The sequence below is a fragment of the Vanacampus margaritifer genome, chromosome 2 (genome assembly GCF_051991255.1).
Source record: "Vanacampus margaritifer isolate UIUO_Vmar chromosome 2, RoL_Vmar_1.0, whole genome shotgun sequence".
NCBI classification, from domain to species: domain Eukaryota; kingdom Metazoa; phylum Chordata; class Actinopteri; order Syngnathiformes; family Syngnathidae; genus Vanacampus; species Vanacampus margaritifer.
Window position 1 is genome coordinate 34447456 of NC_135433.1, and position 25601 is coordinate 34473056.

Genomic DNA, 25601 nt, shown 5'->3' on the forward strand with positions numbered 1-25601 from the left:
CTTTCAAAGTAAGAGTGTACATATATAGTTTAATCATTTTAAATAAATATAAAAACATTAGTAACATATTGAAATTGCTAGTTTTAATCTTTTAACACGTATAACACAATGTTAATCTGTTTAGTTTTTTTTTCAATTAAGGTAATTTCTTAATGACTGTTTTTAATAATAGGCTCTTATTTTATGAGGTTTTATATAATTCTGACCAGGGTTACATTTGTGTTCTTTTTACTTTTTTTAAAAAAAGAAAGAAGAAAACATTTATAACTAGAGCAAATTGCTCAAACAGGTTTAAAACAAGCAAAAATAGTTGGTAAATAATTGTGATATTTGACTACACGCTGATAGCAGTTGCGGAGTTAGAGTATCCTCAGCGTGTGCACGGTCCACTTGCCACCTCTCTAAGGCCAAATTGAAACAATTTGTCCGAGTATTTCCCATATTAGCCGCACAGGCTTAGGGCCAATTTGGCAATTTGCACTCTCATTCTGGCTTGTGCTGCTCACAGTTCATTTTGGGTTCATAGAGTGGTTGCCGCTACCAAAGGGTTTAGTTTTCCCTCTGCTTCAAATAATGCTTCAATTAAGTATTCCCAGCTGCGGGGAGCGCAGCAACTTTGGTGGGTCACTTATAAACGTAACCAATCGGGGAAGAGAGCCCCAATGCTGAGTAAGCCTGTCTTTGTGCAACTTGTCACAAAATTGAAGCATATTTCCACGACGAATGAAATGAAGTGCCAATGGTCAATGTGTCCTGCAATTCACATTATTTCTTGCAGCTAGTTGCTTTCTTTATCGATGTGCGAGCCGCTAATCTCATTTTGGCCGTGTCAGGCCGGCTGACGACGTCATTTGCTTAGCCAGGGCCTTAGGTAATCATTTGGGAATCAATTATTTTCATACATTTCGACTAGAATTGTAATCTTTGGCCTGCTGGGATTGAAAATAGAGACCTTAAGTAGGGCATTTTTGGAGAAATTTCCAAATCAATATTTTTGACTGCCCAATCCATTTTTGTCAATTATGCAAAACTTTACCTGGTGACATGCGGACTCTTTAGCCAGAGCAGGTCACATTTTATTACTTTTGACTAATGAGGCTTATGGAAAAAACAGTGAGGCTTATGAAAAAACGTTCTGACTTCTGATTGATTCAATTCCCCACTTACTGAATGGGTTCATGCATTTTATCTAAATTTGTTCATGCAACATTGTTTGCCTTATTTGTCACTGAGCAGCTGCATCATAATGGCTCACATGTTATGGTGGCATCAGGTTTGATGACAGTTTGAACTCCGTAAATAGTTTAAACCTTGGGGCATATTTTTCACCGAATTTTGCAGCTGACAGTTTGAGCTCCATAAATAATTTAAACCTTGGGGCATATTTTTCACCAAATTTTGCAGCTAGGATGGCCTCCAGCACATCCACGACCCTAGTAAGGATAGGTGGTACAGATAATGGATGAATGAGTTCCAAAGAACTCTGTATGTTTTTTCTTGAATCTTGAAGCAACATTTTTGGTCTATTATTACTACTGTATTATTATTATTATCTTATTATTATTATCAGGGCTTGACTGACACAAAAAAATCTGCCCTGGCATTTTGATTTAGGCCTAATCCGATTTAGGCCCGACTCTTGCCTAAAGTGTAGTTCTGCCACTGATGTTTATTGATTATGTTTCAGTTTGCTATCTATATTCGAAATGGATTAATGGACTGGTCCCTCCAAATTGTGGGCCAGTCACTTGGGGTAAAATGTAGCAAAATAGTACCGGTAATTAAAAGCACTGCATCAGCCGAAAGAGGCTGACCAACCGGGCATCTGCCCTGTATGCCAGATGGCCAGTCCAGCTCTGATTATTATTATTATTATTTTGTCATATGGCAAGGTACTGTGTGGTCTCATGGTATCAATATATGAACAGCATAATGAAGAGGACCGTTTAAATCATTCTTTTTGTGCCAGGAAATATGTGAATTCTGCCCCTTGTTAGAGAACAGCCAGTTGTACAAAGTACTGTAACGTGCTTGTGACTTTAAGTTTAGTGAATGCCAAATTAAGTTCACCTGTTAAGATTTTAGTGAATTTTAGGTTCACACTAAAAAAATTCCCGAAAGCCTAATATCTATAACTTTTTGTGAGTGGTGTAGCGATTATTTGGGTTGCCGTAATGGCGAATGATAAATTTAGACGGCATTCTAAGCTATCTTGGCCATTCACGTAATCGCTCATCTGCTTGTTTCCAATCCGAAAATCCTGATACAGAAAATGCTGATTTAGCTCTATTTTTACCCCAAATAAAACTTGCATGCAAAGCAAAATGTGTTGCCACTTTGAGGGGAATTGCACAGACATTCTCTTTGCACACTTTCCCCATTAGTAAGGGTTTGTGTAAAGTGCGTTCTGGAGAAAAAACATCTCTGGTGTTTAAATTTCTAGCCAAGATGCTTGTCTTCGACAACTAAAGGGTGTCCCCATCGAGCAGGATGTGTGTCATAAGGGTCGTCCGAGTCCGTGTCCCCTCTTAAAGCAGCAGCAGGACAAACTGGATCCTCTTGAGGAGTGGCTTCATCTTTGTTCCTCCGTCAAATGCCCCGGGCTCGCCTCCCGCCTCCCCCGGACTGGCAGGCCGCTGTCGCTGCAGCTGGTGGTGGTGATGGCCGCGGCGACGGCGGCAGCCTCAGGTGTAGTCGTGGCCGCCCGTTTGCCGATTAGGCCAGTCTCACCTCCCACTTCCCCTGCTCCTTCTTCGCCAAAGCCCCTGTTTTTGCATCTTAAAAACTCAGTGAGCTTGGGAATTTGGCCCATTAGCTCTTTTTCATTTTTAACATTTTTTCGAGCGCCGCTCTAAAACTTTTTGGGGGGTGACATAGCTGTCTTTCCTCGCTCGCCATTAACTGTACTGATATCCCCTCCTGGCGGAGTGGGTGTGGTTAGTAAATTGGTACAGCAGCAAAGTGACTGACAGAAAGTTGCACACTGTTAAGACCTCTGATAGGCCATCTCTTCGGACACACCCTATTACGACCACAGCGATGCAGAGAATCATCTGCGGCCGCAAGATGGTCATCACATGCATGATTGACAGAAAAATCAACAAATTGTCTTTTAAAAAAAAAGAAAAGTTTTTATAATGATTCTGATAGGCCCTTGACGACTACAGCCCAGGTAAGCCCGTGCATTAAAGCGGCCTTGACGGTGTTGAGGGGAGTTGTAATTTCTTAAGCAACCTCTGGGGGCACCACGTTGACTTTGCCTGTTTGTAGGAGCAAAATAAAAGATAAAAATACTATTATCAAGTATTCATAATCTGAAGTTGCTACTATGGTTAATTATGGAGTTCTTTGCTTTAATAAGAGAATTATTAGTCCACTCTAAAAACACAAATGATTCGGCAGAAATTGAATCTCTAGACAACAAATTTATTTAGTAAACATACACATATATCAAACACAGCCTAACCTATTAATGAAACGGAATTAAAATGCGAATCAAAGATAAAAAAGAAAACATGCAACCCAACGAATTAAGATAAAAAGGTAATGAAAAAGGTGGATGAGGAATAGAAATGGAAGCGCTTTGACCTGTCAATCCTTTTATATTTAAATTTGGATCAAAGCGTTGCGCCAGTGGTATGGTCAGATTGCAATGAAGGCGCACTTACGGAGTGGTTCAGGTGCACGGGAGAGGGACTCGGCGAGCGTCGGTCCTCAGTTGAAGAAAACTCAGTTGGAGGCGATCTGGGCGCTCTGCTGCACGGGAGTCCCTGGTTGATGGTGATGGCCGCACGACTGAGAGGCCGCTGTAGGTCCCCGGTTGGTGGAGAGGTGCGCTCGCGGTGTGGAGAGGTGCGCTCGCGGCGTGGAGGCCGCGGCAGGTCCTTGGCTGGCACAAGTCCCGGTTCGTGGTGAAGTGCTTGCCCGGGTTGAGAGGCCACAGTCAGTTGGTTTGGGTGCTGCGGGTCTGGAGCAGAAATCCGTGGGCTCAGTGCCGCTGCGTGATTCAAAGAGCAGAAGGTAGGTGGGTCGTCGGCTATCGACAGGAAAAGACACGCGCGTTTTGGGGCGCGCGGTGGTTGCGAGTCCTTGCGTGGAGCACGCTTTGGGGCGCTCAAAGAAGCTTACTAATTAGCTAAACTTAAATGGCTGCAGAAGTTACACTTCATTTGAGATAGACATACAGGTTGTGTACAAAGATAAACAACAGAAGTCCCTTGATGTCGGTCAATAACATAGAGTTCGTTTATGTCCCGAATTATGTAGACTTCAGATTAATTACGAGCGGTAGGATTCTTGAGGATAATACCGATAGTGACCGCTGGAAGGCCGTATAATTTCCGAGTGGCGTTGCTTCCAAAAATACATGGCTAATTCCTGTAAATAGACTAGACCATAAAAGTGGTCTGGGGATTGATAAGCAGTCTTATATCTAGTCTGCTTGCTAAACAGGCTTTTATATCACGGTAGGCGCTGAGGTATGTGTTTCCTGTGGGTTCTAAAAACTAAATTCAGTCCCTGCTGGAGGGAAGTTCAAAGAGTTTTTCCTTTTTTAACTGTCTCTGGTTGGTTTGAGAAAACACAGGGTTAAGACGTACACACATTCACCACGGGGAAATGTTTAAAAAGGCAAATTAAAAAAAATTGAGGGTGACGGGCAATATTTGTTACAGTGGTTTATATCAGTAGTAGTATTTCAGAGATCAAGCTCAAAAAAGCAAAATGTGACTGATCTGGCTGGTAGAATAAAGGAAGATTTTTGTTTAATTCAAGCCCTCTTTGCCAAGCCATAGATCCTTTGTGGTCTCATAATGCTACAGCAATCTTACACAATAATAATAATAATAATAACAATGATAATAATAATAATACATCAGATTTGTATAGTGCATTCTTGGACACTCAAAGACGCTTCACAGTGGATACATTATTCACGCACTCACACATTCTACTCTGGTGGCGGCAAACGTACGTACATAGCCACAGCTGCCCTGGGGCAGACTGATGTGCACCTACGGCCCTTCCGACCAACACCAAACATTTGCACCATCTGTACACCAGTGTGAGTGGCACTGGAAATAATAATAATAATAATAATAATAACAACAATAAAAATGCATTTCATTTTTTCTTGAAATATTTACTTATCTTACAGACATTGCAGATTTGCTTGCCAGAATTGACTTATTCATCAGGTAAAGCCTGGCAGGCCGCCAGCCTTATAAAATGCGAAGGGAAACCTTGGTATACTCTTAAAATGGTGTTAGAATTACATAATATAACCAAAAGTAATAGTTCAGTATTAATCCCATGAGCTGTGGTCCGATGAAACATATTCATGCTCAATATGTACTGTGAATGTTTTCTGTGGTGATACTGTACTTGCAAGCCGATTTGATTTCGCAAAGGCTAGACTGCGTGTGGCAGTACAGTATCAGATCATCCAAAAATATGGAGCGAAGCAAATAACTTTTTGAAAGGTAAAACTGCAATGCATTTCATGTGCACTCTTAGAATTGAGGTCCGGCAATGGGTCTGGCTCCCACACAGATCCCCCAAACCTGTGGTCTGAATTATGCGACTCATAAATCCCTCTGATTTTTAGCAATTCACTCATGCGCTAAATTCCTCCAACATCCTTTAGGCTATGTGACACAGTTAGAAATGAAGAGCAGAGGGAGGTAGGGCTTTGGGGGGAGGTGGAGAATGAAGATATCAAGAGAAAATGTAGCAGCCGGCGAGATGAAAGTAAAGGAGATGGGGGTGCTGGTTTGAGAATCCAATTCAGACTGTTGGGCCCTAGTTTTGAGAGGCCCACATCAAATGCAGTGACCTTGTATCAGTCAGCGGTAAATTCATTCGCCACAAGCATTTTTACCCGCAAGCCTCAGACCATTTGGTAATGCTAATGACCTGCTATCGTATCACCTAATGTAGGCACAGGGTACTGGAGAACATTTCAATGCAAATGAGGTACTCTTGGGATGGAAAAAAATTGAACCACCTACTTTAGTGTCAAGCTAAATAATTTCTTCTAGGTGAGAGAGGATGTGCCCTTTGTGCATCTCTTTTAGACAAGTGCTCTTGTGAGGAATCAAGTATAAATCATGTTGTTACATAATGAAAACATCATTATTTGTTAGAATAATGTTATGCTATAGCAAACATATCAAACATCCTATGAGTTGAACTTTTTTAAATACTATGTTTAAGTTAAAAAAGAACACAAAAAAGAAGAATACATTAACTAATAAAAAGAGAGCCTTGGGGAGAGAAAGCTGTGGAAGAGACAAGGGCAGGAAACGAGTCAATTGGCTGCAGGGGCGGGAAAAGAAAGCAAGACCATGTGAGATGAGACAAAATAAATATTGGTGTCTGTCAGATCACTGCGATGTTCAATTTTGATTTGCTCTTTAACTCTTTGACTGCCAAAAACGTTAAATGACGTTTAGTAAAAACCTACGGAGGGCCGCCAAGGACGTTAAAAGACGTTCTCCAATTTATTTTTTTTTTTTTTGGGAAACGGGTGAAGGAAAGCCTTGCCCAGCTGTGGTGAAAGTTTCAAGCAGATCTAGTTAGCCTCATGACTATTTTTGGCCCCTAGATGGCAGCAATGACTCTCTTTTGACAAGATTGGGTAGGCGTCAGTAGAAGACGTGAGGCGGAGCTAGAGGGGACAATGGCTGGGGAAGGGAAGAGAACATTGGCGACCGGTTGCAAGCAGCTCACGCTCGACCAGTTTTTTTCAAAGACGAAAAGCATCGACCAACACTAAAGAGCACATTGATGACGACGATGATCATCATCGATGATGATGATGGTGACTCTGAGGTTGGAAGCGTTGACGCGGCAGTAGAAGACGTGAGGCGTAGCTAGATGGCTGAAGAAGCGAACAATGGCGACCGGTTGCAAGCAGCTCACACTTGGGAATTTTTTTCAAAGACGAAAGGCATCGACCAACGCTAAAGAGCACATTGATGACGACGATGATCATCATCGATGATGATGATGGTGACTCCGAGGTTGACGCCGAAGTTGGAAGCGCTGATGCGGCGGCTATGACGACGTCATAAAGGTTCACGGGCTAGCGATGCTAACACCGGAAAACGCGGAGCACAACCGAGCACGCTCAGGCGGACGTTCAATCGGACGACGAAGAGTGCCCCGAGTCCAATGCATATTCATCGGAGTAGTGGGTACAGTCTGCTACTTGCTATTCCCCGGAAAAAAAGGCCGTCAAAAAAGTGTAACGTCTGCACGCGAAACGGACAATTGAAGTGAAACGAATCTGTTGTGCAAATCCTGCTGCGTCCCCTTGCACGCAGGGCAGTGTTACAAAAAGAAAAACTGTATTTGAAACATCCACATAATTGTAAATAGTACCACAGTTACATTTGTAAATAGTTTGCGAAATTGTTTTGTCAAATTGTTACACTGTTGAATGGAAATAAACGTATTTTACACCTAAAAACACTTTTTCATTGTTGGTGAAAGCGTTTTACAGAAGTAAAGCACTATTTAGGTGTTTGTGGCATCATTCATGGACAAAAAGAAGTGTAGAATTCACTAGAGTGCATGAAATAACATTGTTTCACAAAAAGCTCTTTTTCTCCGCTTTTTGTTTCAAAACAGAGCATTTCGGTGAAACTAACCATTTTCTATTGTTGATTACTGAAGAACGGAATAAGGTAGAAACAAACTTTTTTTTTGATGAAAGATGAGAGCTCAATCTTTCATTTGGTAGTATGTGTGTTTCCATAGTCCAAACACAACATTTTCTGTGGACCTTGAAAGATCAGTCAAAATGCTTAAATCGGCTGGCACTGGCGACATCCCGTTCCTGAAAACGTCTGGCAGTCAAAGAGTTAAGAGAGCTATTTATTTAAAGGTGCATTGCGGAGTTTGTCACCTTTTTACGCGTGACTGCCACCTCTGGCCTAAAGTGTTTCTGCAGCCTCTGTGTCAAGCTTGTGCATGGTGTGGGTGCGAGTATGTGCATGTGCTTGAATAAACTCTTGTTGTTGTTTTTTCCATTTTTCTTGGAGTCTGAGCTGGAGTTTGTGTTGTGCTCGAAGCCAGCTTCTTCTTGTTTGTTCCCCCCCAGTTGTGTCGTATTCGAACTAAAGCCTGGTTCACACAGCTGGAGAATTAGCCCGATTTGTGGTGACAACACACACGGCTCAGACCGATATCAGCCGCTCGGAAGGACGTTTGGGCCACTCCAACCTGAAATCGGATATTCAACATGTTAGATTGTTTTGGCTCGACGCCAAGGACAAAACACCGCGCAGTCGGTTGACGATGACGTGCAGCTAATCAGCAAGCGAGGCGTAGATGAAGACGGTGGGGAATCCAAAATCAACACAGTCATGGCGCAACTGAAAGTGTATGCTTGTGCTATTTACACTCCTTTGAACTTTCTTTTTATGACACTTTTTTCGGATATAAATAAACCAGGAAGTATCGCGACTGGTCCTCCATGTTTGTTAAATTGGAAGTCATATTTAATCTCGAGAGGTTTTGCGAGACTTGGTTCATGTGTGATGTGTTGATTGTGCCATGTGGCTGCACACTACACGGTACATTCAAAACTATTACTCCCATTTCTTATTTCTTCTCTTTACGTGTGGCATTTCTCACAGTTTGGACATCGGCCGACAATTTTAACATTTTGTCATGTGAACCAGGCTTAACACAACACTACATGACGTCACCCTCCACCACTCCACCCCTCCCCACCTCGAAGAAACTGTGGCGTGTTTGCACCGAACAGTCCATAGTAAAGGGAAGATACAAACTGAGTATCAGTCGCAGTTAAAAAGTCAGGACTCGTCTTCATCTGGGCATTGGTGGAGCATGCATGGTGTAGAAAAAGCTTTAACAATAATATTTGAAACTTTGCAGTGCACCTTTAACACATGTTAAGTAAAGTCAATATTGAACTTATCAGATTGTTTGACATGTTGGAAGTGTCATTCGGCATATTCTTGCACCATGTCGCTGTCCCCAAGTTTTGGCCAAAAGCTTCATTTTTTGCAGCTGCACTGACATTGACCTTTGCAAACCGTATTCTAATCAGTTCATTTCTGGGTCCACTCCACGGATGTGGCCTGCTGAGATGCAATAAAATTCCGTCCAAGCTATCATGTACTGGGGGCGAGAATGGATGACATCTCTCAGTAACCTTGACTTTTGGTTGTCAAAATCCAATCATTTCATCCATATGTAAGAAAGTGTGCCAAATTTGCAGAAAGTCCCTCGTGGCATCGAGGAGTACATTACATTCATGAAAATAGGACAACTTGGAAACATAATGCCTCAAGCCAAGGTTCCTGATAGTGCATGAAACTGACATAATTGCATGTTTAAGTGGGAAAGTGCTAGGGATGCACTGATACCAATACCAGAACCGGTACTCGTACTGATAGCAGTGCTCGACGTGTTGTGGAGAACTAAGTGAATGTGTTATAAAGTTGACCTGCCACAATTTTGTTTTATAACTTGTGATATTCTCAAGAAGCTGTCTTATAATGTATTGTTTTCTACTCACTATATTTTGTAGTTAATAGGATGAGCAGTTTGGAAAACGGATGGATGGCTACACAATAGAGGTAACATGGCGTCTGTATTCCTTCATGTACACTCTAAAAACAGTTGGGCCAAAAGTAACCCAATTATGGATCAAAAATGGACCGATCCACTTTACTGGTCAAAATGACCCAAGTAGAGGATCGGTCCATTTTTGACCCATAGTTGGGTTATTTTTGACCCAACTGTTTTTAGCGTGTATATCCACCATACTGTTCATTCTTCTTCATCTGTTATTGGAATACACATTTTATATGGCACCCCTAGTGTTCAAACTGAGAAACCACATAACCTAATAGCATCCTTTTAGGCTACTGTGAGTAAAAAGCATGTAGTTGGATGTTAAAGTGTCAGTAATGGCAAATTACCAGCATGAAACCAGTGTATTATATTTGAGTGGGGGCAAGGTGTGTGTGTGTTTTTTAAATATATAAAATTAAAATAACACATTTTAATCATTGGGCGCTGGCGACCAGTTCAAGGTGTACCCTGCCTACTACCCGAAGCCAGCTGGGATAGGCTCCAGCGCCCCCCGCGACCCTTGTGAGGACAAGCGGCTAAGAAAATGGATGGATGGATAATCATTGGGAGACATAATGACATTATCACGTATCGATAATTTATATCGAATATACTTGGCATACTCTGTCTGGAAAAAAATGTGGTATCCATCTATTCCTAATTTGTGGGAACTAGGGGAGCTGCACATGATTTAATTACCTAGATGCACTCTGGGACAAATTAGCATTGATCAGTTAATTATTATGATATTTTTTAAATAGTCATCTAAAAGGGATGGGAGTTCCGAACCCCTGTTTCTATAGGATTTGTATTGAGTAGAATAAAACAACCTTCCTGCTAAAAGGACTTGCCATAGCCATCTGTGTTGACAAAGCTTAATTTCCCACAACTGATGTCTTGTTGTTCGTCTATAGACTGAATCCATAGTGCTTATTTTGTCTCAGCCTTTTGTACTGTACTCCATTTTGCCTGAATTGCTTCAAGACATGATTAAACAAAAGAACCAGTTACACACAATCGACCGACTTCCTAATGGCCAAATAATTGATGACCATCCCTAGTGGGAACATAAACAATTGATCTCTGCCGGAACACATGGACAACTGCCACACATAGTTTTAAGCAAGGAACTATCTGCTTTTTATACACTGCTATACAGTATATACTGTACAGAGTGTACATTTTCCCTAAATCCAATTTTCACCAAATAGCCAAATCTAATAGCAGATTTGTTTCTGTAGTCGTCCATCACACTAATAATTGGTATTCAATTCTGCTGCTGAAGGATCCTGTTGCTCCTCACTAAACACATACACTCCTACAACTAAACCTCACCACACACACCATTGAAAATCACAAGAGAAGAGAAGCAGCTTTAAAAAATCGGATAGGCAGAATTTGAGTCTTGTTCTCATTTGATTGTGCATTTGTACCTAATGAAGTGTAAGACTTCATAAAGTATGCATGCTTTTTGTTGTTGAATTCACACTGAAAAGATACACACATGCACACAAGTTACAATGGTCCATTTCATTTCCATGTACAGCACAATGGCCCGCTTGCTCCATCAATATGTCTTACTCTCATCCGTTTTACTCTATACAAGCTCTTCATGTGTTCTTCCTGCATGTGCCAGCATTGTAGTATCATTATCCGGCTACAGTTTGGTCCTCTTTGTTGCTTTAATGACTTCTGTCCCATACCTATATGCACTCTAAGATCAACTGCCTCTGAAGAATTCTATCTGAAAGTGCGATATGTGTGGCAACAGGCTTGGGGAGTAACGGAATACATGTACCGCCGATACGTAATCAGATTACTCTTTAGATCAGATTTATCTTTAACAAAGAAAAAGTTGCCGCTGAGAGTCGATCTTGCGGCATGCTACGCTGAACTTGCTAGCTGCCGCTACACCATAATGTGAGTTACATCCCTCCTGCCAATACACCATACACAATATGGCTAAACTCGTGACTGTGATAAAAGTTCAAAGCATTATTAGTGCATGCATGCGCTTTTTGTCCCCTTTCTCCCTATTCAGTGGATATCTATCTATCTATCTATCTGTCTGTCTGTCTGTAAGGTGCTTTTCAGTGACAGTTTGAAAACAGCATATGGCCTTTTAATCACTCAATCAATTATTCAACATGTCTATACTGTACATGCATTTAAATGGTTGCCAATTATACAAGGATTTTAGCTATTGGAAGGCTGCCCGGGTCCCTATCACCTGCAAATAGCAGGGGCGCACTGTATAGAAATATAAATTGTGGTGATATTTATTTTTATTTTGACTTCATGAGCATATTTGAAATTGGAGTAATCCAAAAGTAATCAAAAGTATTCAAGTTAAATTATTTTTAATATCATACTTGGTACTTGGATTACGTTACTAACTACATTTTTTTTTAGCTTGTAACTTGTAACTGTAACGGAATACATTTTAAAAGTAACCCTCCCAACCCTGTGTGGTAATGAAAAAAAAAAGATGTCTAATTAGACAAGAAATATTGGCTGAAATATGTGCCACCAGAAACTGAATCTAAATAATTGAATTTGAAACTCTAAACTTGAATAATTGTATTGAAAATCTGAATTTGAATTACATACATTGAATTTGTATTGTTTATTTTGAATCATTGCGACTCATGATACTTATTTGATGGAGCTAATGCAGTTCCATCATTCTAGAAAAAGGCGAAAAAAATATTATTATTATTTTGGGGTCTTTTTGATACACTTTTACTGCATCATTGAACATGTCACAGGGATATATTTAATCTCAAACATATCTTAACCTCACTCATCTGATTTTTGGCTTTCCCAAGCTCCCCCCCTTGTTGATGGGCTGTTTCAAAAGGACCAAAACGGGAAAAATGCAATGAATGCGACTTGTAAATCAATCTCATATGAATCACATCTGCCAGTGTGACTGGAAAATAAGTGGATCAGAAAAAGAGTAATACAGCAAAAACAATAAAAGCAAAAAACATTAAATATGCTTTAAATATGATACATAGAGATGCCTAGACTATTAAATAGGAAAAGTATTGCTGGCGACAGCCTGTTTCACAATGCTGAGGTTTCCTGCATTAAAACTTGGAGAAAGAGTCAGGCCAGGCTAACTATGTGTCGTGTGTTCACAACTGGCTATAGCCATGCTCCAAATGGGGCATATTCATTAAAACAGCATGACATAAATGTGGACATACGGAGTCAACAGCCTGTTCCTTCAGCCAAGCTGTGAGACGCTATCAACTAGTACCTGCTGATTCTTAAATTGGTAACCTTAGTGAGGAAAACTTCTAACAAGTGGAGGTCAGTGTAGTCAGCTTACAAAATCCATTTAAAATCCTGAGAGACAGATTTAATCAGATCGGAAGAAAGTGTAATCAAGTTGGAGCTATAAAATTGTGTTGGGAAAAAAAAGAGAAATGCTCCTCTGCCAAAACAGGTCAGAAAGCCTGACCCAAAGCCATCAGAGATTGTGTCAAGTTTGATCTTTGAAAGCCTGATTGGCTTTTATCGTGGCATTTTGTTTCCATTCCTTCAGCCATCTTGTGTTTGGTTGTTGAAATGGTGCAGCATTTCCCAATGTACATTTCACAGACACATAATTTGATCATTTTTGGCCTATGCAAAATTTTAGGGATGTAAATAAATTAGTCAAGATACAAACACTTCAACATGTAATATGGAATTGAAATCTGCTATATTGTATATCATTTAGATAATGAAAATGATAAATGAAGATGTGTTTTACATATTAAGTAGTACAGCACGTGTACATTATTTAATGGTCTAAATCAGTGATTCCCAACCACTGTGCAAAGTAGGGTGGCTGTACTGCAGGAAGATCTCCACTTGCGTATAATGTGAAGTTCGCTGCTGCAAAATGGGCACTTGAGTTTTTTTGCGCAACAATGTTATTTTTATGAATGAGACATGATGACATCCTCCACACATATCAGTGTCCACCAAGATCGCGATACACCACCAGCGCCACAACTTAGATCTGGTTTCACAGGGTCAAAAGTCTAGCCTACTTTCTGTCACCAAATTGTCAGGTGAAAAAAATGGCCTCGATCTGCCGAAATGCCCAGCGTGGAGCAGTGCAGACAAATTCCCAAGCATGCAAACTACACTTGCCCCGGCACAAAAAAACGAAGATGCACCACTTTTTATGCCAGGCGCATGTGCGTCTGTCTGCGAAACGTGGCACCCATAAGTTTACTTTGAACTAAAACTGTGGGCTATCTTTTTACAAGTGCAAAGTTGTCCTGGCATGTAGATTTATGTGTGCTAATTTCTCGGAGGTGATTTCAAAATTGAGATATGCTCATTTCATGTCAGGCCTTGGGCCATTTACTCCTCTTCAATTATTAAAACTGATTAGAATGAAGACGTTCATATTTTAGAATGTGGGATATTGAAATAGTAACCTTGAGGTATTTCAAATTCCACTTTACTACGGCACTTTTTGGTAAAGGTCGTATTCATACATTGTACACTTTGTATGACATAAATTCCCTATAATTACAGTATTGTCGACACAACACAAGAAGCAATCTTAAGCTTCTATTTATTGACCCACAAGGCTTTCCAATGTGCATTAGTGACCCAGTAAATCAAAGCACTGATTATAATTGGCTTGCGCTAAAGCCATCTGTCCTGTGACGTTTAGACAGCTGTCATCAAATGCCATATATGGTGCAGTACAACTTCTAATTCCCCTCACATTTGACCCAATGGCAAAGTGGGACAGAAAGTCTGAAAATAACAACCCCAATGTTTCAATTTGCAAAGCTTTCATCTTGACTTTCTAAAGCAAAAAAATTCAAAGAAGGAGAAAAGTACAAACCATTTGGCAGTAGCATATTATTAGGTTTCCCTCAAAGACCACTTACTTGAAATACTTAAAATGATGACAATCAGGAAAAAACAGATTGTAAACTCTAAGGTCGGATACAAACAAGTCCATGGTGTTGCTGTTAATAAACCTTTATTAACTGTACGGGCAATGTTTCAAATAACATTTAGGCTTTCTTAACAACCAAGTGTAAAAGTAATTTACACAATACATTAAAACTTTCAAATGACACTTCTCATTTTTTCCCATCGATTTATGGTATAAACATCTATAAACTGAGAGCAAATAGTAATAGTAGCTTGCTAGTCTATCTTTAGTGGCTAACATTCGCCGTTCATGTGAGACTTTTGAAGGATGTTCTTCCTCTTAAATGTTTGTTCTATTACAAATTATATGACCGTTGTAGCATTTCAGTTTTAATTTATCACTATTATATAGAAATATAGGGCTACGTTCCATGCCATAGAAATACCAAGTTTAAAGACACCATAGGCATGTTTTTACAGCATTTACAACATATACTTTAAAAAATAAAAAAATAAAAGTATTTAAACACACTTTTAAAGCAATACAAACTGTAGTAGAGGAAAGATGTTTATAATTCCAAGGAGGTTTGGATGTGTTGTTAGATGGTTTATTCACATGCAGTTTGCTATTTGTACAAATAGATTTATTTGTAGTTTATGATTAACTTCAATGAAGTCTGTACCATTCAAACACATTGCTCTGTAGCTGGAATCACACATCGTCACGAAGTCAAGTTGAGAACAGTGAAATCTTTCTTGGATTCTTTGCATGTGTGTCGATTCCCCAAGATATCTGATTGATTCTGTGCTGTCCTGTTGATGTGTCAGCTCCGCTTAGCTAATGAGTTTCTCTCCTCGAGATATCGGACATGGCCCCCGAGAATTGTGAATTGGAAAAGGAGCAGCGGCCACACACATGTGGTTAGCCAGTTATAGATTCCTACTCTTTTTCAAGTATCTATTAATACAACAAAAAAGATGATACCAAACTTTGTAAAACATTTCTGACATTTAGTTTGGAGACTGCCCTGATTTCTAACAAGCACAAGAGATTTGAGATCCTTGAGGTTAAGTAAATTTGGTTACCTTGGTATATTAGACTTAGCTTTCACATGCTGAAAGCAGAGTAAACTGCAGCCTTCAGTCTGAGCTTGCAGACTGCATCATTTCAGGTTTTTGATGTGATTTCAATTCACTAATCAATGTCGCTTCTCTTTCTGAGTGAGGAATGTCAGCTAGATTGGAAGTGGTAAAAATGTTCAACGGGACTGTTGTATTTAGTCTGGTGTACATACTAAACCTGGTTGTAGCAGGCCCTCCAGACAAGGATGAGACTTTACTGATGTTTTTGTCGTTTATTTCGGGCAACGTTTATCCAGACTCCTTAGTAATTGCTCGTCACCGTCTTAATCACTGTAAGAGCGTTATCTAAAAATAAGACATTTGTTGAAGCTCAGCAGCAAACTTTTCACCGTACTTAACCCCTAGGCGTTATTGTGACCATTTTTTGGCTTTTTGTTGCTTCTGACCAAGCCATTTCAAAATAAAATACTGCCCACGGGTTAAGCTATCAAGATAACTTATGTACAAGCAGCACTAAACCGGAAGTGCCCATTCAAAACTAAAGCGTGAAGCCCAAAACCAGAAGTGTCAATTTACAATGCAAATTTCAAAATAAAATACATTCAATACTCTGGTAAGAAAATATAATTATGGTTATCTACACTGGTGATCGACTGTACAATATCTTTTTATATTTTGTTCTTTGGAAGAAGTTTATTTTATTTATTTCAATAAATTTTCATGAATTACAATTTACAAAGTAAAATAATTGGAATTTACACTTTTTGCACGCACACAGAACAATAGCATCGCTTACATCTTTATACGATCCCACCCCCTGGAATGAATATTCATGTAGATAATTTATGTTATGCAGGACTTCAGTGTGCCCCTAATGCAGCAAAGAGGACTTGTATAATTAATGATGATCATAGTGAATGTGTTTAAAACCATAAGGGCCATATCCTCCTGAGGTGAGGTGTGTGTGAATTAGAAAGTGTTTTTCTCGGCAGTTCCAGGACACGATGATTGATGTTAGCCCCATGCTGTTAACTGATGAAACACAACAGATACCAAAAGAGTCTTACATTCTGACTATATGTGTGTATGTTATACTATAAAGGGTGGAAGTGAGGGGTACCCTCACATGTACATGTACCCGGATGTAGACGTCATTTAAGAAATGGGATTAACCGTTCTGTTTACGGTGCATGGAGTTGGCTCATTCGATTAGATTGTATTACCATAGCTAATGCTACATGCTATCTTGGTTGAGAGTTCAACTGCACTAAACAAGACAATAAATACTGCGCATCCCTAATTATCAATCAATATGATGTCACAATCTTCATAAAATTTGGAATGGTTCACTCAAGGACAAGTTAGTCAATTTCACATAATAGCATATTGCAGATATACAAAAGCAAGGCAGCTGCAAATCTGCAGGCACTCACTGACTCTGGAGGTCATCAAATATGTTTGCCATCAATTCTGTACTAAGAACCATTGAAAAAGAACATCACATATTTATACTCTTTATGCCATGTACACATTTGACATCAGTGCAGTGACAGAAATGTGAAGCTGCAAATGTGATAGAGAGTCAGCACAATAAAAAGCTTTGTTCAGCAGTTCCTTTCATTCCGTTGAGCCATAAGTGTGTTCAGGACCAGATTAAGATTGTACATATATGTCTTTGTGTTGTGTTCCCATCTCACAGTCACCGCTATTATTGAGCCAGTCTGTTATTGATCTAAAGGCTTCCAAATATTTGGAGAAAAACTCTTTCAACTGAGTTTCTCATGCAAAAAAAAAGCTTTCAAACCTTTGTATTATTTCAATGTTGTGACACCTGTCCCACATAATTCTACCTATTAATACACTGATTATATCCGAAGGGCTTTCCCTTCAATTTAGTTGCGCTTTCAAAGTATGAAGACATTTACGTTTGAATTCCTGCCTTCCACTTGCTCACATTCAGCAGATATTTCTCAGTTTGGCCGTCAGTGGCTAAAGAGAACATTGGTCCCAAGATTTTCCATTTGTACCCTTTTAAATCTACAGTCCCTTTAGAATTTCAAGATGCAGGAAAATGTCTGGTATCAGAAAAAGTTCCAAAAGCAATCTGAAGCAAAATAATGAGCCTTAGGTCTGCAATTCAAGTCAATTCCATACTGTGTAGCGCCTCTCTCCCTGAGGTCTTTGCAGCGCTGTCGTATAAAATGAAAATACACTTCTGGCTACACAATTTGAATATATACTGTTAATATAGATACAAATGCGCACGCACACTCACTAACATTCAATTCGCAACATGCGCCTCTAAATTACCACAACACTCTCACCATCTTCCTTCCACTCAGCAGACGGGGGATCTACTTACCAAGTGCAGGAGAGGTTTACTTCATCTTGCCTCAATAAAAGTTACAATCACAAGCATGTATGTACCTTAATGAGCTGGTGAATGGAAAATATGGCACAAGGGTCGGCTGGGGTTTGGTGCAGCGAGTGTTTGTGAGGCAGTTGGGAAGATTATTCAGGCGAAATGTTTAGCGGGACACAGCAGGTTGTTGGGGGGCAAAGAACAAGTACGGCACACTGAAATCCTGCAATCAATCATGTTTAACAGCCATAAACTGCGGTGGCAGAACAACGGGTCGAATCAGGCACGAGACTGCTGAGGTGAAACAACAGGCCATTTAAAAGTGCTGCGTCCATCCTGATCACTTGTACACTGGTATTAATCATGACACTAAGAGTGGCATTTGTTTTTTTTTCCCCCATTAACATTTATAAAAAAAATTAAGTACTTTGTACATTGGGTAGCAATTTGGAAAAAAACAATCTGTTAGATTTTTATGCTGATTAAAACTAAAATTGGCATGCTGATTCTAAAATTATAGTCTTTTTTTTTCTCCACAGCTTACCCTCCAGATAAGCAAAATTTCACTGATTAGCTGTAGTAAGACTGTAGTAAGAAGAGCTGATTACGATTGGACTCATCTACAGCCACGTGGTAACTCCTATGTGTAGGCACAATTGAGAAAGTGCGGTTAGAGGTGTGCAGCTCCCTATACGTCAGTACTATCAATATCTGTGTAGCGTAAATCGGGTCAATTTTTTGTTAAATTAAATAATTGATTGATTAATTAAATGGAGGAGACTCAAGTTCAAGGTTTCAATTGAAAATGTCTCACCTTTTAGAGCACCACATCAGTTTTTAAATAGTTTTATCAGGATAAACAGATGAGAAACCTTGGAAAATCAGTATTTAAAGTGTAGGATGTTACATTTTGATAGTTTATGAGTTTGTTTTCCAGCTTAGTGATTAATATAAATTGTTAAAACACACACACAGGATCTGATTATGTGCACGTTTATTTTCTAATTTACTCGGGAAATCACAGGGGCAGGACACTACGACAAGGAAGAACTGGCATAGAAATTGTAACAAGCAATAATTCAGGAAGTTAAAATAAAGATGGGACAAAACATTTAAAGAGGAATAATCTCAAAACGAGGAGATGGAATTTTTCTAATCAGGCAAACATGGGACTGGTAAAGTTAACCTGACCACTCCACCCAATTTAAAGCATCAATTTGTACAATCTGGAGATGCTCTTTGTCCAGTCTCGGAGAGCACCTGGGAGGCCAAACCTGGGTCGGCCTTCACCTTGGCAGAGACGAGAAAGCGTGGTTCACGCTTGTGACTTCCGCACACAACCGCTTAGTCCTTACAAGGGTCTCGCGGGGGCACTGGAGCCTAGGGCAGTAGGCGGGGTACACCCTGAACTTGGGTCTAGCCAATCGCAGGGCACACAAAGACAAACAACCATCCACACTTACAATCACACCTATGGACAATTTGGAGTGTTCAATTAACCTGCCATGCATGTCTTTGGAATGTGGGAGGAAACCGGAGTACCCGGAGAAAACCCACGCAAGCACATGGAGAACATGCAAACTCCACCCAGGAAGGCCGAAGCCCGGACTCGATCTCACGTCCTCTGCACTGGGAGGCGGACGTGCGAACCAGTCATGCACCGTGCCGCCTGCATGAAACACATTCACAGTAATTCATAGTGTGAACATTTTTAGAATGACAAAAACATAACATTACATTTCATAGTTCTGTTGCAAAAGACGATGCAGAGTTCTGGAAAATGTTTTTTTTTTTTTTTTTGGTCGGGGAAGGGCGGGTAGTGTGTTCTGTTATCTCTCTTCTGGAGGATTCCGCATTCCATAGATGGGAATGGTCATCTGTGGAGGTGAGCCAGCCTCTTTGGGGAATGGTAAAACAAAAGGGAAGTTCTTTTGCCTTTGATGGGTTTGCAACAATTAGCAACAAGGACGATTTTCATTGCATCTGCAACTGAAAAGCTAGCATAGTAGGAATTAAGATGATTAGTGATGGTTTTTCTCTTAACCTTCTATATATGGGCATACTGTTTTAAGTTCTATTTAGTTTTATTTGCATATGTAGCACAAAAACTTGACGTGATGCTGAAAAACTGAGATCAGTTTTAGATCCCACACCCAAAAAATAGCTATAAACAGCTGTTGGACCTGACTCAAAAACAATTATTCCCCAGTGTTATAATTGACGAATGGTTTATTGGCTCACAAACTTGATTTCCATGCAGGCAGCATGGGTTTAATTCTCAATCCGGGATAGTGTGAATGTGAGTGTAAATGGTTATCGGTTTCTGTACAGGCCTAATTATTGATTGGCAACCAGTCCAGGGAGTGGTCTGCCTTTTGCCTAAAGTCAGCTGGGATAGGCTTCTGCTCACTTGTGAACCTGAATAGAAGACACTGTATACAAAAAAATAATAAAATGGATGGGTTATTGTCCCCTATTGTATTACCCCATTTTGTCCTGCACAAAGAAACAACTCCAAAGCCTCATAAAACTCCAGCACTGCACTTAGAGCAACTTGTAAAATGATGTCCCCTGAAAACCTTAAAGTTGGAATTGCATCACCAAGAGCCAATTTATGCACAAGGAATCTTTATAGAATGGAAAATAAAATAACTTTTGTGTCTGTGGTCAGATTATGTTAAACTTTGCCCTCCTAGTGGGAAAAAAAACATCAGCTTGTAAAAAATATGAGCATTACATTGTCGTCATGCGAAATCGAAGAAGAAAAGGCAATGGATCAGACCAAAATCGAATGCTTTCTTTATCCCCATTGCCACACCCTTCCACAAAGTTTGTGGCTCACACTTTCAGTCACTGCATGCAGCACAGCACCCTTACCCTCTGGCAGAGTAGATGATGTTGGGAGCGCTAAATTGCCAAAAGTTAGGATGTGTCTAAGAGAAGTGTTCATGTTGCCGTGTCAAGAGTCTGGTTAGCTTTGATATCAGCACGTCGTAGCAGCTGTCAAAGTTGCACCAAAGGCACAAAATAAGACTCAAACTATGCAAAAGGAACACCAAAAAAGTTGACTTGTAAGCATGTGGAATCATTTCCACTTTTAATGATGCCTGAGACAAAAAAAAAGTGCCACTTAAATTACATTACCAAGCGCATTGCTTGGCCCGAAGAGCTTGCAAATCCCAAGCTTTCTGTCACTGAAGTTCAAGGATATATTGATGGTAGAAATGATATGCGTATGCAAGTGATCATATAAGGAAAGTGAGGGTTGTGCTAGTCAAGAGCATTAGATGCTGAGATGATATCCGACTTTTTTGTTCCTTTCAGATTAGACACATGCAGTATATCACTTGCAGCATTATAACTTTCAATGTACTGTAACTGATTTAGACTTAATATGGAACATGTTTTGCATGGAGCATGCTTTCCATTTTCCATTTTTCTTCTTGGAGTCACAAGTGTTGACCAATGCCTTCCTGCATAACATCTTTTCAGTAGATGCTTATTGCTTTAAATGATCAGGTGAAAGTTTCTGTTTTGAGGCACAGTACACCTTGGACCAGTCATCAGCCAATCACGGGGCACATCAAAATAAAAAAGATTCATAGCTATAAGCAATCCAGTCTTTAGTTTATCTATCATGCATGTTTTTGGCATTTGTGAGGAAGCCAGAGAGGAATCCTGGGAAAACTCAAATTCAACCTTGGGACCGCTTGATTGAATCAATATGCTAAGCAGTCACCACTAAGTTCACCCTTTTCCTTTCATACTAAACCATGAAAAAAACAAAACATTTCTCCTGGTTACTGTCCTCATCATAAACCTTTATTAACTCTAGAGGCGATTTTTGCAACTTTTATAGGCATTTTTTCCTACCATTTGAAGTGTCATTTGTATGTCTGTTAGAGAGCAGGCCTAAAAAACACACAAATCACAAATCTTACCATTTTTGTTGTTGCCTTTTTGGCAGGGTTGGAGTGCTTATTTTACAAATGTATTCTAACACAGTTGCTAGTTACCTATTGAGAAATGCAATTTGTAAAGTACAGTACCATGACATTAGCATAGTGCAACTTACACAATTACATTAAATTACTTTTGGATTACTCCAAAACTAAATATGCTAATGAAGACAAAATAAATTAAATATTGCTACAATCTATACAATTACATTTCTTGTGTATGCTAGTGAGGGGTGTGCCTTTGGTCGGGGAGTGTGGGGAGGGGTGAAGTGAAGCTACATTTAAATTCTGCTACCAGCTTCCAACCGGCAAACTCTATCTTTAAATTTTCTGAGGCCTTATGCAAAGCAGAAAATGTTGGTGGTGCTGTATGTGTATAAATGTGGAAAATGATGCCACATTTGGAATGTTCGACTTGAAGTGGAGCTTTGAGGCAGCGTTGTCTTATCTCAACCGTCAGAATTACCTCAATTTGAAATGGCATGTAATTTGGGGGAGGTATTGTCAAATGACCTCCATATTTGCTTTGGCCGCAAAATTGACTTTTCTGCCTCTCCCAGCTCATTCCACCCTGCTGCCTGCTTTTTGATTTTTTGTTGTTTTTTTAATTCGGTCTTTAATACACAAATCTCATGCTGCTTTTTGGTTCCCACCACCAATCTCACGGTCCAATAGCCAGCTTTGTGCAGCTACAAACTGAAAGGAAATTGAGAAAAGGGCAGGTGGTGCAGCACCAGGAGGTACACAATGTCCGCAGCCTCTGAAGACAATGGTGACTTTCAGTCATCAGTCTGGCTGCCATTTGCCTCAACCTTCTAATCAGTTAGTTGGCCTGAATACTCCAAATTAACTGATGCAGATTCACAGTGAGACCATAAAAGTGAGTTCACATTGCAGTTGACATGAAGGTGCATCTTGGATGGCTGTTCATGGCAACAAGACTTGTTGAGAATTCCTGCATAAATGTAATCAGTTGGCATGTTTTTGTTTGCTGAAAGAAGTGAAACAAATCGCATCAGCTGTCAAATCCACTGACATCGTGAGGAAGTGAGCATCTAGGCTTAAACAAATAAAACCGTCTGTCAGTTACTCTGCTATTGTTAGCTTCATCATGTAAGCAAGCAAAAAAATTAATTTAACTCTTTCACTGCCACTGACGTTTAAAGACGTCAAGTAAAAACCTACGGATCACTGCCAATGACGTCAAAAGACGTCATCCAATGATTTTTTATTTTTTTTTTGAAACGGGTAGAGGAAACCCTTCCGCATGTCTGGTGAAAGTTTCCAGTCTGTCTGTTGTGCCTAATGACTATTTTTGGCCCCTAGAGGGCAGCGATGACTCTCTTTTGACAAGATCGGGTGGGCGTCAGTAGAGGCGGAGCTAGAGCGTCAAGCAGGAGATGAGAATGGAAGACAAAGGAAAAATGGCGGCCGGTCGCGAGGAGCTCACACCCGAGACGTTTTTTTCAAAGACCAAAAGCATCGCTGAAAGAGCACATTGTTGACGACGATGATCATCATCGATGATGAAGATGAGGGTGGTGACTCCGTGGTTGAGAAGCATTGACGCGGCAGTAGAAGACGTTAGATGGAGCTAGATGGAGGAGGGAACGGGCAATGGCGAGCGTTTGCAAGCAGCTCTACACTTACAAGACGAAAGGCATCGACCAACGCTAAAATAGTACATTGATGACGACGATGATCATCCTCGATGATGATGAAGGTGAATCCGAGCTTGACGGCGAAATTGGAACCGCTGACGCGGCGGCTATGACGGTGTCGTAACGCGGAACACAACCGAGCACGCACAGGCGGACGTTCGATCGGACGACGGAGAGTGCCCCGAGTCCAATGCATATTCATCGGAGGAAGTGTGTACAGTCTGCTACTTGCTTTTTATTCCCCGGAAAAAAAGGCCGTCAAAAAAGTGTAACGTTTGCACGCAAAACGTACCAATGTGAAAGTGAAAGTAAACTGTTGTGCGAGTCCTGGCGTCTCCTTGCACGCAGGAGAGCGTTACAAAAGGAAAAACTGTATTTGAAACATCCACATAATTGTAAGTAGTACCACAGTTGCACACATTTGTAAATAGTTTGCGAAATTGTTTTGTCAAATTGTTACACTGTTGAATGGAAATAAACGTATTTTGCAATCAAAAAACACTTTTTCATTGTTGGTGAAAGCGTTTTACAGAAGTAAAGCACTATTTAGGTGTTTGTGGCATCATTCATGGACAAAAAGAAGTGTACAATTCACTAGAGTGCATGAAATAACATCGTTTCACAAAAAGCTTGTTTTCAAAAGAGAGAATTTTGGTGAAAGTAACCATTTTCTATTGTTGATTACTGAAGAACGGAATAAGGTAGAAACAAACTTTTTTTTCTGATGAAAGCTGAGAGTCCAATCTTTCATTTGGTAGTATGTGTGTTTCCATAGTCCAAACACAACATTTTCTGTGGACCTTGAAAGATCACTCAAAATGCTTAAATCGGCTAGCAGTGGGGACAACCCGTTTCTGAAAACGTCTGGCAGTGAAAGAGTTAATCAAACAAAAACAAAAAAGAAAACAGAGAATCATGAAAAACACAAATTCAAGAAAACAAGCTACAAAGTACCAAAAACTAGGAAGGAATTTACGAAGGCTATCGATACACCAACAAAACATGACAATGAACCAACAAGGACTGAAAGAAAGCAGGGATCTTAATACAAACAAATTGATGAGACAACAAGAGACACCCGGACAAGACACATCATGTGGCTGAGGGAGCTGATTGGATGACACATGGAACCGAGTTGACAAGCACAGGTGGACACAATAAAACTTAACGAGACACAACAGGGGCAACAAAATCTTGAAAACTAAAATCGATCCATACATCATTCATCCATCCATTATCTGACTACTCAACTTATAACGTCCAAAGCAAAAATCCAAAAGAGTAAAAATACAGGCACTATTCATAAAAAAAATTGGGATTTTTGGCTTTCGGGTGACATTCCATGATTAACCTAAAATGTGTGAACCGACCAATAGATTTCAATTAGAGTTGGTATTAAAACAGTCCTCTGCATCCTGCTGTTCATTTTTTGACATAATAATAATAATAATAATAACAATAATAATAATAATATTACATGTTATTTATATGCGTGTTTCTGGACACTCAAGATCACCTTACAACAACAGTTAAAAACATACAAATACAATGTTAAGAACAACATAAAATAAAAATGAATAAAAAAACAAAAAAAGTATAAAAAAAAACAACAACGATGCAGTTATGGACAGACCAAGACAACTTCTAAAAATGATTAGAAGTTTTCCCAATGGAGCGAAGTGGCCATTGTCATCGACACATTGCAGAAGAGATAAAGAGAGACTGGAATTATTTGAATTATTTTTAAATTTATTGGTCGATTCATGGATCAAACACTGAATTATTGCGGAGAGCAGTGAGTTTGGACATTTGTAATTAAAAGTTCTGACATCAAATGGGGTGGGTATATGCCACGGAGGAGGCAGGATTTCCGTTCATAGTCATTTTTTCCCCTTCTCAGAATGATGTTCTCTTTATGTTTTTATGTTGTTAAACATGGTGACTTGAACTTTTTGGGCTTCCATATTGACAAACACGATTAAGAAGACATTGAGGGGCTCTAAAGTGTCAAAAGGCTTAATACTGGTACTG

The 25601-nt window shown here is 39.9% G+C and overlaps 1 protein-coding gene across 1 annotated transcript in view; it reads left to right on the top strand.

The window, feature by feature from the left end:
* Nucleotides 1–25601, top strand: part of LOC144045007 (pinopsin-like) — a 71389-nt gene that overhangs the window by 17191 nt on the left and 28597 nt on the right. The gene's annotated exons all lie outside the window — the stretch shown is intronic.